Genomic DNA, 15,662 nt, shown 5'->3' on the forward strand with positions numbered 1-15,662 from the left:
ACTATGGAATTTTCAGATCTTTTCATAATTAATAAAGTCAGTTGTCCGCAGTTATTCAACTTGATGGTCTTTAGTTGCTGTATTAATTCACTTCATTATTGTGTAGATTTATATTGATACTTCTTTATAAAACTTCCACAATGACTTTTTGTTTATAATATCACAGGTCGAAATGTCTTATTTGCTTTTTCCATGCTTAATTAAAGCAAAAATAAAGGTAAAGTTAAAAATAAATGTAAAATTAAAAATAAAAATAAGAACAGGTTGTTGCCCCACTGTAATCCCATGAGCAAGCTTTGATGACAATGTCAACCCCTATTTGAGAGAACAAAATCTCAATTCATGATACACCTATTTGCTCTGAGTTCTGTTTTATTTTTTCCAGAGAAATAGAAGATTTGAGGCTCTAAGCAGACAGACACTGTCATGTTGGCCTATTCTCCTTGTATCGCTTGGGATTCAGTTTCTGAAAGCTGCCACTGCTGCTGTTTGCACCTTTTGCAGTACATCACTAAGCTGCTTTGTCAGCTTGAGGGTTGGCTATTTAATTTTTCAGAAACATGCAGCTACTCTTTTAACACAGCTATTAATTCGCTGCTCTTTGCTGACAAGGGAAAAATAATTTCACAACAGCATTTTAGAATTATGTCACTGAGAAGATGGACTTGTCCCCAGATGCCTTGCCCCAAATTCCTCCATGGCAAATGACGGCTATAGCCTGTATTTGCACTAGATATTAACTGGCTATATGGTTAAATTAATGAGTGAAAACAAAAGAACGTTTACTGAAACTGGCTTTAAGCTTGCAGTGATGAATATCTCCCACTAGCTCTATTATTTTTGGCATGCACCTTTAGTCAGTGTTACATTTGTTCAGACTCCTCAGCTCAGCGAGAGAGCTCAGATGTGTAACTTGTACAATTGTGGACACAGCAACCAAAGTCACTCTCATGGCTCACTGGTGACCTGTCTCTTTATTGGAATTCATTTTATCGGCTTGAGAAATCTATGATGTGTATACTTACCTGGTGACTTTGAGGTGCCATGGGGTATTTACAATGTACACAGATGCCCATATCCTTTAAGGCTGGCAGTTGCAGGCCAGGTGGAATGTGTTAAGTCACCCCAATGTCACAAGATACCCAGATGCGGGCAACTGGATTAAGCTTCTGAAATCTGGCGAAATGATCTGTGCCTGTGGTGTCTGTTCTGTGGGGATGCAGGTTGGAGGTACAGCTGTTTCTGGGCTGAAGGACTCAAAATGTTCACACACAATAAAAGTGTTCAGTGGGAAGAGGGCTTGTTTGCAGTTAAAACAAAGATGAACTGAATACATGAATCTCTGTTTATCTCTTGAAGGCTCTTACATTAACTCTTCTTGCTCCCAGAAGTCTTCTCATGTTAAAATCCTTTCTTGCCCCACCAGCTGTATGTGTAAATTGCCAGTTTAATGGGAATGGCTGACATGGAGCTAATTTTCCCCATGGCAGCCCCCATAGTGCTGTGCTTTGCATAGGTAGCTAGAAAGTTGTGGATAACACAGCAGTGTTGCGGCTGCTGCTGAGCAGTGCTGGCACAGCATCAGTGCTGTCTCTCTAACATTCCCATCAAGGGGCTGGGAATGGGCAAGATCCTGGCAGGGGACACAGCTAGTCCCAAATTAACCAAAGGGGTATTCCATAACATATCATATCAGCTCAGATAGAAAAGCTAAGGAGAGGAGGAGGAAAATGGGATACTTGTTATTTTCAGTGTTTGCATTCAGAGCAGTTGAGACGTGTGCTGAAGCCCTGCATCCAAGGAAATGGTCTGACATTGGTCACCAGTGGGAAGTAGAAAATAAATTTTTTTTTTGTCTTTGCTTGTGCAGTATCCAGTAACACAGCTACTTAGGGTTCTATTCAGTCACAGAGTCAGAATCTATTAGTATAATTCTTTTGCTAAAAGGCCTGGAAGGTGAGGGGAATTGTATTAAAGCATGTCCCTAGTTTCAGCAGACCTCTGTATGAATTTAACATATTCTGTCTATATACTAGACCTCCCTTTTAATTTCTAAGGTAGCAAAAATCTAGGTAATCATTAATACATGCCATAGTCATGGCTAGTGATGGTTATACTCCAAGAGACTTGCCTGTTTGTATGAAATTGGAGCCAGGAAAAAAATGATTCTGCTCCATTCTTATTGGAATATCTCCTAGACTTTCCTTATCTTTTTTTGCACTTCATTAAATCAGCTACATACTTGCATTAAATCAACCATACCCCAGAGTTGTTGTCAGCAAGCGGAACTCTACCTTTTGCTATTAAAGCATATGGACCACAATCTGTTAGTATTATTATATCTGACAAATACAAATTTGTTAAATCAGAGGGCATGAGTTTTTGTCTTTCTAAATAATCTTATAGTCTCTCTCTTGCTCTTGCTACTTTCCATTTCTTCCAACAGCAGTCAAATTATCTTTGCCTTGCAGTAAAGTATGGCATTTATTTGTCTAAAATAATAATCTACTCTCCAAATTACTTTTTATCTGAAGATCATGAAGTGCTTTACTTCATGAAGCTTGCATAATCTCAGTGTCAGAGAGAGAGAAAAAAGGAGAACTGGAAAGGACCTTGAGAAGAGAGTATTTGACTTGCCCAAAACCTCCTCTGTTTTGACACAGTACTAAGGAAATGTAGTGAAAACACATCAGTCAATTTTTCTCTGCTTTTATTTTCCTCCTAGTAATATTTTGAAATGCAATAATTAGGCATATATAGTTACATCAGCTTAGACTGAAGTTATTCTTAATCAGCTGATTTGGGTGATAAGATTTCAGCTACATATTTGCCCCTAGGTAGCTGGGGTAGAAAGAATAACAGAAATGCAATTGCAGCTTGATTTTCATTTTGCCTTTTGGAAGAAATCTTTATCCCTTTGACTAAAATTTGCTGTCATTAACACCCCAAGCTTGTTTGCTATAGCCAGTGGGGTCATCTGGAATATTGCTAAAAGCAGAATTTGGTTTGTTACATTCTCAGCAGCTTTTCAAAATATTCGATATGACAAAATGCATAGCTGTTCGTGGTCTTATCCATGGCAATGGCAGAAGACCCTTCAGACAAAGATTTGCTTCAGACTTCCTCTGAAATCCTTCTGCCTGAAATGTGCAGAGCTCTGCCTGTTGCATTTAAGAAGTCAGGACTGAAAAAAAATGTATCTTGGAGCTTTTTACTGCTTATTTGGTTTTGTGCTACAACTGTAAACTCTGTTCTTATTTTATTTGCTGATCTGTTTTATTAAGTGCCTTCTGATGAACAACAAGAAGCCTGTAATAAAAACCATCTGCAGTATGGTGGCAGGTTCCTTCTCTCAGCCACAGACCTTAAACTAGTCCCTGGTGTGCTGCTATACACAACTCTGACTTGTTTCTAATACTTGTTACTGAAATGTTCATCTGGACCTGGCTGGCGTTTTTGGCTGAGTTTGGATTGTGCTGCTATTAGAGGACACCCTTCCCTGAGAACATTTTTCTAGTTCATTTGTAATCTCTTTGAAAGCATGTTCCACTGCATAGATCCTCACTGGAGTAAATATCATAGTCAGATAAATGTGTGGAAGAATGAGACAGTTTGCATTTGGTAAGAATCTTCCCCTTATCTAATCACAGCAGATGCTGAAGTTCTGATTTTTCTTGCTCAGCACCTGTGTACCACATGCAGTGTTTTATTACACAGTCATGACCCATTTAGTCATAGCCCTCCCCCTTGCTGCAAAATTATCTGCTAATAGTGTACTATGCAGTCAAATTTTAAATTACTTCTGTGAAAACTCCTACCAGGTCTAATCTGAGAGGACCCACTGTGCTGGCTGAGGTGGAACACCAGAAGTTCCTGTTCATCCTTTAGGCAGTATTGTGCAGATGTCCAGGTGTTAGGGAGTGCCTTCAGCCAGGCTTCCCAAAGACCTGCTGTTCCATGGGATTTGTTCTTCTGGGAAAGGAGTTGTATTTTCATGATACACCGTGGGTGAGGTGAAATGTTGTACAGGACTCAGCCACAGCAGTGTTCAGGTTTCTTGAAGATTGCTTTGCCTCTTTGACAGCAGAGCAGGAAATGCCTTCCCTGACACTCCCAGAAAATTCACACTTCTTGCCAGTGCTGAATGTGTCTGCAAAGACACCATTAACATTGATGGACACAATCTCCTACTTGGGGAAGAGAACTGAAGATGCAGGAACCACTTGTAGGAACCTTCACCTGTAGGTGTTAAAGACAGGCAGTGTAATTTAAAAGCCAGACTGTAAGGACTCAGAATTTACAGGGGTTTAAAATTTTGATGAAAACTGATGTAAATGATCCTGGCTGCTGTACACTATCCATTTCCATTACAGCACCTTCACAAGATTGACCTTGCTTTCTGGTTCAAACTCTATTTCAACTAAATATCAGGATAATGAATGAGATTGTGCTCTATTACAGTTCAAAATAATCTTAATTCATATTGCTGGGATATGCAGTTAGCTCTTAGCCTGTATTTTTTGCTTCTTTTTTAGAAACTTTGAGAAGCCCCCAGTGGCTCCAGCAATCTAAATATCAAACGATGACATTTAAAGTTTGGAAGAAAAAGAAATATACTGCTACTTGCCATAAATGCCCATTAATTACCTTCCTCTTTCACATTTAATAGCACTTTATTCACTGTAAGCCACTCCCAGAGGCTGGATCCAGTCTTACCATTATTTAAGTGTGGAATTTGAACCATTATCACATCTTAACATTATCACATTCATAACAAGAAACTATTCCCTGTTTATTTGATCCTAAAAATTTTCCTTTGCATAGTAGTGAAACATAATATTCTGGTTTTGAGCCTCATGTCCTTTTAGAATATTACAGAGCTCTAGTCTATGTTTTGCTGGAAACAACTCCAGAAAGTTAGTGAAAAGTCATCTTGCTTATGTAGCAACTACTGGCAGGAGTAGCCACCTCCTCTTTACTGTGACCCGAAAGCATCCAAAATTATGTAATACAATTACAACTGTTTAGGACTGACTCCTTTTCTCTTAATTTAATGACAGCACTAAATCAAATCAATCTTTTGAACATTTAAGTTTTGCAACATCTGGTTCAGTTTTTATTTCCATATTTGCAGCACTTGTAATTATATTACCTAATTTGCTGTCCTGAAGAGTGAAAAGAGATATGTATGAGAAACTTTCTGTCATTAATAAATATGTTTAACCATAACAGATTCTTTCAACATAAGTCTACTTCAGAATTAGTGGTTTAGGTCTGAGTCAGGTTCTGCTTCTTCTCTTCTGTGAAGAAAAAGAATTTGAGTCTAATGACTTTCACCAGTGTACTTTTGTCCATGTATTTCCAAAAAAATATCAGCTAGTAAGGATGATTTTGTTAGTTCTTGAAAATGCTGGGCATATCTAGACCACGCAGACAGAAAATTTTGAGCTCAGGATAGTTGCATTGATCCCTGAAGTGGTGGCACACCAAGCAGGGAGAATCAGCAGTGTGGGAGACAGCCCAAGTGCAGGAGTGTGCCTTAACAAGGCTGTAGCAGAGCTAACATGGCTGGGCTTCTTCCAGGCTCAAGCCTCAATCAGCAGTGACTCTCACACCTCTACTGGTTTGAGCATCCACACGTTGGAGTTTTGAAATCAGAGATCTCCACAGTTTCTTCTCATCTGTGGCCACTAACCAGAGAGGTTGTAGATACTCTTTCACATTCTTTGAGTTCTTAATTCTCTTAGGAACTGTGCAATTTTTTTCCATCTTTCTCACAAATGGAAATGAATGTTCAGAGTTGACTTTATTTTTCTTCTTGCCTTTGTGTATGACTTAAGCCTACAAAGCTGATAAAAAGAAAGTTCTTTTGCTTGCTGCTGTCATCTCAGTGAATGTTAGTACGTTTTTACAGAACTGCTGTTTACCAATTCCTCCTTTTCTTTCTCCAAAGTAAAAGAAAATCCACCTACTCTTGTTTTTGAGTATCAACTGTAATTCTGTAATTGTTTCAAAACATCATGAGAACTGTTGCTGCAAGAAAATCAGAGCTGTAAGAAATACCTGTTTATATCTTACATCCAGACCCATGTCTTTTACAAGTTAGGTGCTTAGCAGGCTCCAATGCCCTCTGCTTCCCTCCAAACAACTCTTAGGAACTCTCTGGTGTGGATTGTCCTCAGCATTATGGTCACTGCAACCACACATTGCGCATGTCTTCAGGTCCCCTATGCTTCTTTTCAGCTCTACCTGTTTAACCAGGGAATGGAAAGAATTTTGAACATATGATAGTTAATACAAGTCATAAGATGAAAGATATTTCTATATTTTAGAAACTTATTTCACACCACTGGAGTCCTTAAATTCTGCTTATAACTACTGGTATGAACCTGAGGGGTTGTTTTTACAAGCTATGTTCTGAGGTTCATATGGAAACAGAAAACCTTTCTGGTGTTGATTGGAAGGGACTTCAGTGGCATATTATCCCTCCTCCCAGTGAAACTGTCACCATCAATAGACCAGTAAAGCCTGTAATGAGGATCCCCCACCACTCTGGATAATCTGCTTCATTGCTCAGCTAGCCACCAGCGAAAAAGTTGACCTTAAAGCAGAAGTTGAACACCTCAATTCACAATGTGTGACTGTTACTCCTTGCATATGTATAATATATATCATGACCAAGAATAATTTGGCTGTGTTCCTTTATGATTCCCACAGGCACATTTGCAGACTGCATGTAGACCAGCTCTTTACCAGACTAAACAAGCCAATGCCTCTTAGCATTTTCTCACAGGCCCTGTGCTGGCTTTCCTCGTTATTCCCACAATGGACCTGGAAGCCAGAATCCTGAACTCCTGACTCAAAACTGCTGTGCCTGTGGTTCTATATTAAGAAAGTTTCTAAGTCAGGCATTGAAATGTTGTACGTGTAGGTTCATGGCCTGCCAGTGGGATGCAAGGCACTTAGGTATGCCCCAGACACCCTACACAGTCAGCACAGAGATACAGGCACCCCTGCACATCTCCCGATAATGATCAAAAGTGGAGTATTTACTTGTCTCTGCTGACTGTGCTGGGAGCCTTCATACTTCAGTGGAGCCATTCAGCACTCTCAGATGGAGCAGGGAGCCAGCTAACCTAACCCAGCAGCGAGGTCACGCACAGGACTGCGCCAGAAAAGGCATCCGGCTCAGAAGTGCACAGCAGCCTCCTGGATCCCCTGGGAGCTGGGATACAAGGCCAGCCCCAGAGAGCACGTGTCTGACTGGAGAGGATGTGTGTGGCTCAGAACTGTTCAGTACAGGGGTCTCAGATATAGCTGAATAAAAAAACCCCCACAATTCTAATTTGGGTTGGTTTGGTTTCCTTTTTTAGTAAAGCTGATATAATTTCTTAGTAACTCTATGAAGTATAAGCAGCCGAGACTTTGAGGCTACCCCCTAATCTCATGGACTCACAAAGCCATATTCTTGCCCTGAGCATTTCTGAGCTAATAGAATAATGAAGATAGCCTCCAAGTTTATGCACTTCTGCTTTGTTCAGTGTTTTGGGGCATGTTTCACAGAGTTGTAGAAAGTACTGATAATATTCAAGCAGTCACATTTCCCTCCTTTTCACCAGGTCAATAATGCACTGTTTAGCAAGTATTGGACACTGGAACCAGTAATTTGAAATTCTCCTGAACAGGTTCAATCTAGAAAAAAATGAAATTGCAGCCATCCAAAGATAAATTTATTCAAATAAATCTGTTCTTCTCCAGCTGTACTTAAGCTAGATGATCCTTCAGCTTCTTAAGTGGTAGTGTACCCCTTAGGACAAACTGCTACTTCATGCATCTTTAAAAAGAAAAACATATTTTATTTATTTTTGATAAGCTGCTATAAGCTAAAAAATATTATCTTAATACTTTTGGAGTAACAAATTAAAATATTTTTAAGGTGAAAGTCCATTCCCTTTACTCATGCTGAATAGTGAATTGCAATGCAAATAAAGGATTACAGGTATATTACACAAACAGAGAAAAAAGATGTGGGCTGAAAAGATTGCAGGAAAGGTTGGAATTGAAGCTAATTTAATACATATGCTTCATAAACCACATAATTTTTATTATGAATTTGTAATGTGGACAAAGGATATGAAAGGAGTAAGAAAGTAAGAAACATTTTCAGAAATATATTTGAAGCTTACATTGTTTCATTTCTCATTGACTAAATTAAACCCTGTAACGGAATTTTTCTTTCCGGAATTGGATATATATTTTTTCATCTATCTTTGGCCCATGACAGATCTGCTCTTCTTGGTGCCTTCTGTATTTCTGTAGGTCCCTTAAAGCTAAGAGAAGGATTGTACAGGATAATATAGCCTATATCTACTATAAATAATCTGATAAAAATTGAAAGCTCAAAGTAATAACAACTGAAGAGAGGTATTTCAGCATCAAAACTGCAGTGGTAGATTATAATTTACCTGTTTTACCAATATTCACATCTGCACTGTATTTCTTTCTAGGTGTTTAAAACATATTGTGTTGCTTCAAACAAAATTCACATATTTTAATCTTTAGTCAAAATATTGTGGAACCACATGTGATCTTATCTAGACCAGGTAAAGTGAAGCAATTAACGGTGTCTGATTAGAGAAACCTCCAATGTCATCTGAAGCCTGATGTCTCCCTGTTCCTGGGCCATATGGAGATATGGCTGTAGCTACACTGTCATGTACATGGCTTCAGAAGAGCCTCTCTGAAGGTACCTCTTTTTTTCCAATCTTTAACAAGTTCCATATTACTTTGAATGTTTTTTAAACATATCTGTCTCAGCCTTAAGAGTAGGCTGATTTTAGTCCTGCACTGCTCCCATAAAAAGTTCTTTTTTAGATCCTTGCTGCTGTAATGCTTATCTTTTTTTTCCTTCCTAATTTCAAGCCTAAATTTATTCATAGCCAATTTATACCCATTTGTTCTTGTGTCAGCATGGCCTTTAGCTTAAACAGTTGTTTTCCCTGCCTGATATTTACATCCCTGAAATGCTTACAAAGAATGGGAGAGAAGACAGATGGCTATCGCTTAACCTGTAATTTGTATTAATTATAATAATTAATCAGTGTTTTTTGAGTTCAATATGGTGTGATTCAGCAGAATTTGGTATACTGCTAAAATTTATCAGAAAAGCGGATGGAAGATTTTGAGTTTGCAAAGAAATCATATATTCTAGTAGTAAATGTTTGTTAACAATACTTATTACTGTGCTGAACCACAACCATTCTACCAAGCCAAAACAGTGATAAAGTCGCTTTCTGTAGCGCTTTACAGCCTGTTGTAGGGAAACCCCAGCGGGACACAGAGGCTGCTGGCAAGCAGTTACCACTAGGGGTCATTCAGGAAGTCCTTTAAGGCTATACCTGTGTCACCACATTGGCTTGGATTCTGAGATAAAAATCTCCCGATTGTCCCTGTATCGGTTTTCTGGCTCCAGGACGGAGCAGTTCCAGAGGGGTGAATTGCAATCCTTGGAGAAAGGAGGGGTGCATGCCTGAGCCACAGCTGGGCAATCATGTTTTCCATCCACAGCGCCAGATAACAGCCAGTCTAAAGCAAAACCTCCCACCTAGGCCTGTATGGTGGATGTGTGGACCTCAGGACAACACACATTGCTCCACTTCTGTTTTAAATAGGTGGTAACTTAACCACTGCTCTGATTTTTGCATCTGCTGAGTTAGATTTTCATTTTCCTTATTTAACCTTGCACTCTGTCTAACTCCTTGTCTACTACCTTTCGCTGCTAGAGACTCAGCTGGTGTTACAAACACCAGTGTTCCCATGAATGAGGGGCCTTAAACTGCTCCACGCAGAGATAGCCCAGCTCCAGCATGGGCACAGGTACAGCTTTCACAGGCCATGCCAGCCCCTTGCTATGCCACCTCCATGGTATTGAGTTCCTCCTTCTATATCTATGTGGATCTTATTCAAATTCCAAGGGTCTTTATTGTCTCTATTTTATTCTGTATGGAACCAAGTGCAATTTTTTAAGCATGGGAAAAGTATTTTGCACATATTTATACAGCACCAATAACAAGAAAATAAGAGCTACTAAGTCCTTGTCATTCCCAGTACTACAGATGTTCTCCAGAGAGCTGACCCAAGCACTTCTCCTAGTCTTCAGCCACCTGGATAAAAAGGCCAAGGCTGATTGTGTGTTGATTGTTCTTAAAACTTTTATAGCCATTTAGGGTAAATATTTTTATGTCCTAGCTGTGTTGATTTATTCATTACATTACTTCTGCTTTATGTCATCCTTGTTTCAGAGACACTGCAAAATGTTTTTAACTTCTGCTCATAAAATGTGCAGAAAGGAGATGGAAGACCATGGGATTATCTGTGCTCCCATCTTCTGCTGTCAGAGGGACATGGAATTTCTCTGTATGCCTTTTACTGTGGTGATATTCTGCTATCTGTCTGGGTAAAATCAAAAAGCTTCAGTGGTTTGGGAGTTTAATATTAATTTCTACTCTTGTAATGACCTGGGAAATGTTTGATATTGAGAGATTAATCTCAATGTGACCTTTGAAATTTGTAAAATTTTACTTTTGTGGGAAGGTATGTACCTACAAATTGTACTCTCTGTCACTGAATGAAAAGCACTACTTCCCTCACCCCATTTCTGTTCTCTTGTTTTGCTAAGCTTTAATCTTATATGCAATTTTCTGTGCAAAGATGCACATAGTGCTGCTGTTTGAGATACTGTAGTAATAGCCTCCCTGTAGATATATTTTTGAGTAGTTGCACAGAAAAGAATTCAGTGCACCACTTCCTCAGGAAGCTTGTGATAAATTATGAATAGCTGCTATTCAGGCAGCACTGTTCATTCCAGGCACTGAGTCAGTTAGGGATGGTGGAGTGGGAACTATAACAATTATGAAATCTGCAGCTCTCTTCTGTTTGAATGCTTGCATGAGGACTGAACTTGGAATTTACATTTGAATGGCTCCCTTTGCCATGCTTTCCTGTTTTGTTTTGGGTTTTTAAATGCAATTACCTTTAAAAAAATGCAAAACAAATCAAACCCAAATCAAACCAAACCCAAACCAAACCAAACCAACCAACCAACCAACTGACCAACCAACCGAAAAAACCTCAAACAACAAAAAACACCGCAAACCAAAAAAACCCAACCAACTAACCAACCAACCAAGGAAAAAAAAAAAAAAAAAAAAATTTGCACATGGGACAATGCTGACCCTAAATGAGGTATCAGAAAGCTAAAGGTTATTTTCATTGACTTTGGCAGGTGAAAATAACTGTCTGGGATTTCCTGGTATTTCGGATGTCCACCACGGTGGCACATTAAGCTGTGAAACTGCTGACAATCTTCCAGCACAAAAGGGAGTGTGGAGATTTGAAAATGAGAAGTTTAATTGCAAGTTTTGCAGTAGTTAAATACTTCTACCATGTTAAGTGGGAGGAAACTGAGTTGCAGAGCAAGTTCAGTTCTACACCAAGTAGACACTAGGACACTCCTATCAGGAAAATATAGTCCCTTCTTTTCTACTCTGTCATTCAGTCCTCCTTTTCTGTGCATCCATTTTCTTCCCTGGATGGTTGTCTCCAAAATTTCTGGACCTTTTTCTGTACAATCTCCTGCCCTTGCAATAACTGTCCTGTTCCTCACTGTCTCTGTCTGCTCTGTGTATTTTTTGCTTAGAATAGAGTTTCTCTATGCTTCCGCTTCTAATAAAGATTTTAGTAATTTTCTGATTCTTTGTGCTCATTTACTTCTGTATTCTTAAGGCCTGGAGCTGTCTCAGCAGAGTGCATTCCCGTCACCGAAAGGCCAGCTGGCTTTGGGAGGATGAGGAGTACTCTGCTACTCTACAGCAGTAATGGGTATCCCATAGGTCTTTACAAATATCATGGACTTGGGGTGAAGCTCTTAACCTAGAGTCACTTCGGTGTTCACTAAAATGTTTGCCCTGAGATGCAGGAATTTCCCTTGACTCCAGCTTGAGTGAGAGGAAGAGCAAGAGCACAGCATGTAGCAGGGCAGGATACACTCTGACTCAGCTTAGTTGGCTCAAGTCCTCATCCTTCCTGTCATTAGCAAGGGAACTAATCTGACACAGATCCTTTGGAAACTTCTTTCCTTTATACTGGTCTACTGTGTGAGGTAATGTTATGGGAGCAAACGTTCAGCCAGGAGGCTGGGACTTCTTCCCTCCACACAGGGCTTTGCTGGGCCAGGTAAATCATGTGGATCCTTGTGCCTCTTACACAGTTATGCAATTGATAACATTATTCATGTAGATAAGTTTGGATTTTTCCATTTGAATGATGTAAGGCCTTAGCCCATTAAGGTTGTGTTGACATGCTTTACTCATAAACGAACAGCCTCATTTTTGGTTGATTGATACAACAAAGCCTGAGGCAAATGGTCAGCGTGGTACTCTTGGCAGAATATGGCTTTGCAAACAGAGGGCAAGTAAGGCAATGACTGCTGTATCACATAGGGTTCTTGCAGAAATTGGTCTCTGCACAATTGGTTTCATGGTCCTTCCAAAAGGAGTTGCTTGTTTAAGAGTGGTCTTAGTCCAAAAAAAGCGGCAATACTGAGAGCACAAACTGGATAATTGCTTAGAGTAAGATCTTGTTCCTACCTTACTCCCAGCAGTATAAAACCACCAACCTTACTAACTTTTCCAGCAACAAATGACGAACTTTTGGGGGCTTTGTTACTGCTGGATTTTTTAATTTGTTTTGTCTTTTTTTCTTCTGCATATAACAGAGACATCTCAAGAAGTCACATCCTATGTCAATCAAGTTGCCCACTGCTCCAGGTCTGGCTACATGGGACCTTTGCCACCCAGACTGCTAACCTGCATAGTCTGTAGTCCGTTGAAGAATTTGTCTTCATTTACCAATGCCATATTTTCAGTTTGTACAGAACCTGTGTCAAAGAAAGTTTTCAATTTCTTTTTTTTTTTCCCAGTAACTCCAACCGCACAGAAGAATGTGACTATGTAGAGAAATGAACTGAAAATAACTTATATTTTCTTATGGAGATAAGTTTCTTGAAATAATGGTGTGGTGGGTTGACTCTGGCTAATTGTCAGGTGCCCACCAAAATGTTCTCTCAGACCCCCTCCTCAAAGGGTCAGGGGGCAAAAATCAGACAAAAAACTCTTGAGTCAGGATAAAGGCAGCTTAATAAGGAAAACCAAAGGCTGTGTTCAGAGGCAAAAGATAACAAAAATAGTTATTCTCTACTTCCCAGCAGCAGGCAGCGTCCAGACACTTCCTGGGAAGCAGGGCCTCGTTATATATAGTGATTTCTATGGGAGACAAACATCTTCATAATAAATGTCCCCCCTCCTCCTCTTTTGTCTTAGCTTTTATTGCTGAGTGCAACATCATGAGGTGCAGAATATCCTTTTGGTCAGTTCGAGTCAGCTGTTCCAGCCATGTCCATTCCCAATCTCCTGACCTATTCCATCCTACTGACTTTTTGTAGGGTTGGAGAGACAGCCTCGATGCTGTGGGAGTACTGCTCAGCAGGAGCCAAAACACTGGTGCGTTATCAACAGCTTCCAGCTACAAAACACAGTGCTATGAAAGACACTGTGGGGAATGCTAACTCCATCCCAGCCAGACCCAATACAGGTGGATCAACAAATAATTATTTTCCCCAAAATAATGACAGTTTTTCATGGAGATGTCATGGAGTGTAGTGAACATGATGAACACAGCATTTTAATTCTCATGGTAAACTGGAGTGATACCTTATGCTTCAGAGAGATTTTATACACCTGAAAATCACAGTACAGAGGAGAGATGTTTGCCTGTTGTTTTCTCTCTGTGCAGAGACCTCTCTTTGCTAAGATGATGGTGTTAGCAGACAATGGAGCAGGATGCCGTTCTCAAGCACGGAAACCCATCTCATGCCATTCAAGAGACCCTAGGGCTTCTGATGCCCCTTTGCAGGCCCGGCAGGTATTCCGTGGCAATAAGGTAGGGCATACAGGCAGTGTTTGGAAGCCACAATGCATTAGGGTGACTCAGATGATGATCAGGCCAATGCTTAGCATTTGAAGCACTCCCCTAGTGGCTTCAGATCCATTTTAAATAAAGGAAATGACTTTTATTTTCCATAAGTGTGGTGAAAATCTTTGAGTCAAATGAAGCTTTTATCTATTTACAATCACTAATTGACGTACAAAGTTACACCTCATTGCGCAGAATGTGTCTTTTTATTATTTTTTGCTATCAATGCCTTGGAAATGCTACAGCTTCCTGTCCCAGTGCATGTGCAGTCTAATACAAACAAGAATGTCTATTGAGCATGACTCCTAAGGAAATCTGTGTTTGTAGTTTTGGGGAAAAAAAGGCACTATGCAAGCCGAAAGGAGTCAATATCCTGAGCAAGGAAACACTGCACCATGAGACTTCGGATTCAGTTCTGGACTGTGCCTCTGGGGACAATGGTAAGGCTTTTTGGAGGAGTGCAGAGCCACCTGCAACCTCCCTTTTCAATGTCTGGTTTCTGGTTTATCTGGTCCCAAGGCTGGCCCTTATCACAGGTGTGTACAGCCTGACTTCACTCCCTCCTCCCTCACCATTACCACCAGCCGCAGTGACACGAGTGCTTTCTGACAGAGGGACAGAGGGTTGCCCTGGCTTTGACTTTCTGTCTCATATTAACAGCCAGAGCACAGTGTGGGAGAGGCTGGGTTGGCCTTGAGCCACACAAGTCCCTCTGCTCTTGGCTGTCCACCAGCAGAGAGCTGTTGTGTTCTCTTGGCACGGTGAGACAGCCCCCATGGCAGTGTACTCTCCCACAGGATGAGCGGAGATATTTTACTGAATTCCTTCTTCTGAATTCATAGATTTCAATGGAACAAAATGTCAGGCATTCCAGTGAGTTAATGTCCTTCCTCATGAAAGTAAAGTACTTGCTTGTTGGTAAACAGAGCCATGTCGTACCAGATGTTATAAAATGATGAGCTGATCAAATTACAATGTTGGTAACTTCTTTGTGTCATGTAACTCACTGTGTAACTTCTTGGGGAACAGTCAAGTCAGTACACTTATTTTCCCCAAAAACATTTCAAGAAATTAAAGGTTTCCACTTGTTGAGGAATTCAGGGATGTTATTTTTTAAAAACAAATATTAAAAACTGTATCCACAGCACTTTTCAATATTGTATAACTTGCAACCATTGCAAAATATCTACAAGAATTAAGGAAATATTCTGCAAAGTGTCTGATTTTCTTCCTGCTTCAGTTTCATGCATTTCAAAAGAAAAGGATAGAAAAGAGAAGAAGAGGATGAATCTGAATTACAGATGAAAAGGAAATTGTCCCAAATGAATGCCGTTACATCAAAAATCTTGATGAGAACTAAGCTTCCTAGAGGGAACCAAGAATCCATCATTAGTTTAACTAAAATCTTTTATGTCTAACTAAAACTTTTCTTGGTTCATTTACAATATTGCTAACATTGTTAACAACACATTTAGGACTGATATATGCAAACGTTCTGGTACCTATCACTTTTCCCTGCTGTTCTGCTTACCCATCCTCTTCCCTCATCTTGCCACAGCCCTCTCAAGAGAACAGTGGAGGTTTTCAAGTGGTCAGTGTCTCAAGTTGTTTGCAAGGAGGAGTGTGACACT

Source organism: Corvus cornix, chromosome 1, assembly GCF_000738735.6.
Source record: "Corvus cornix cornix isolate S_Up_H32 chromosome 1, ASM73873v5, whole genome shotgun sequence".
NCBI lineage: Eukaryota > Metazoa > Chordata > Aves > Passeriformes > Corvidae > Corvus > Corvus cornix.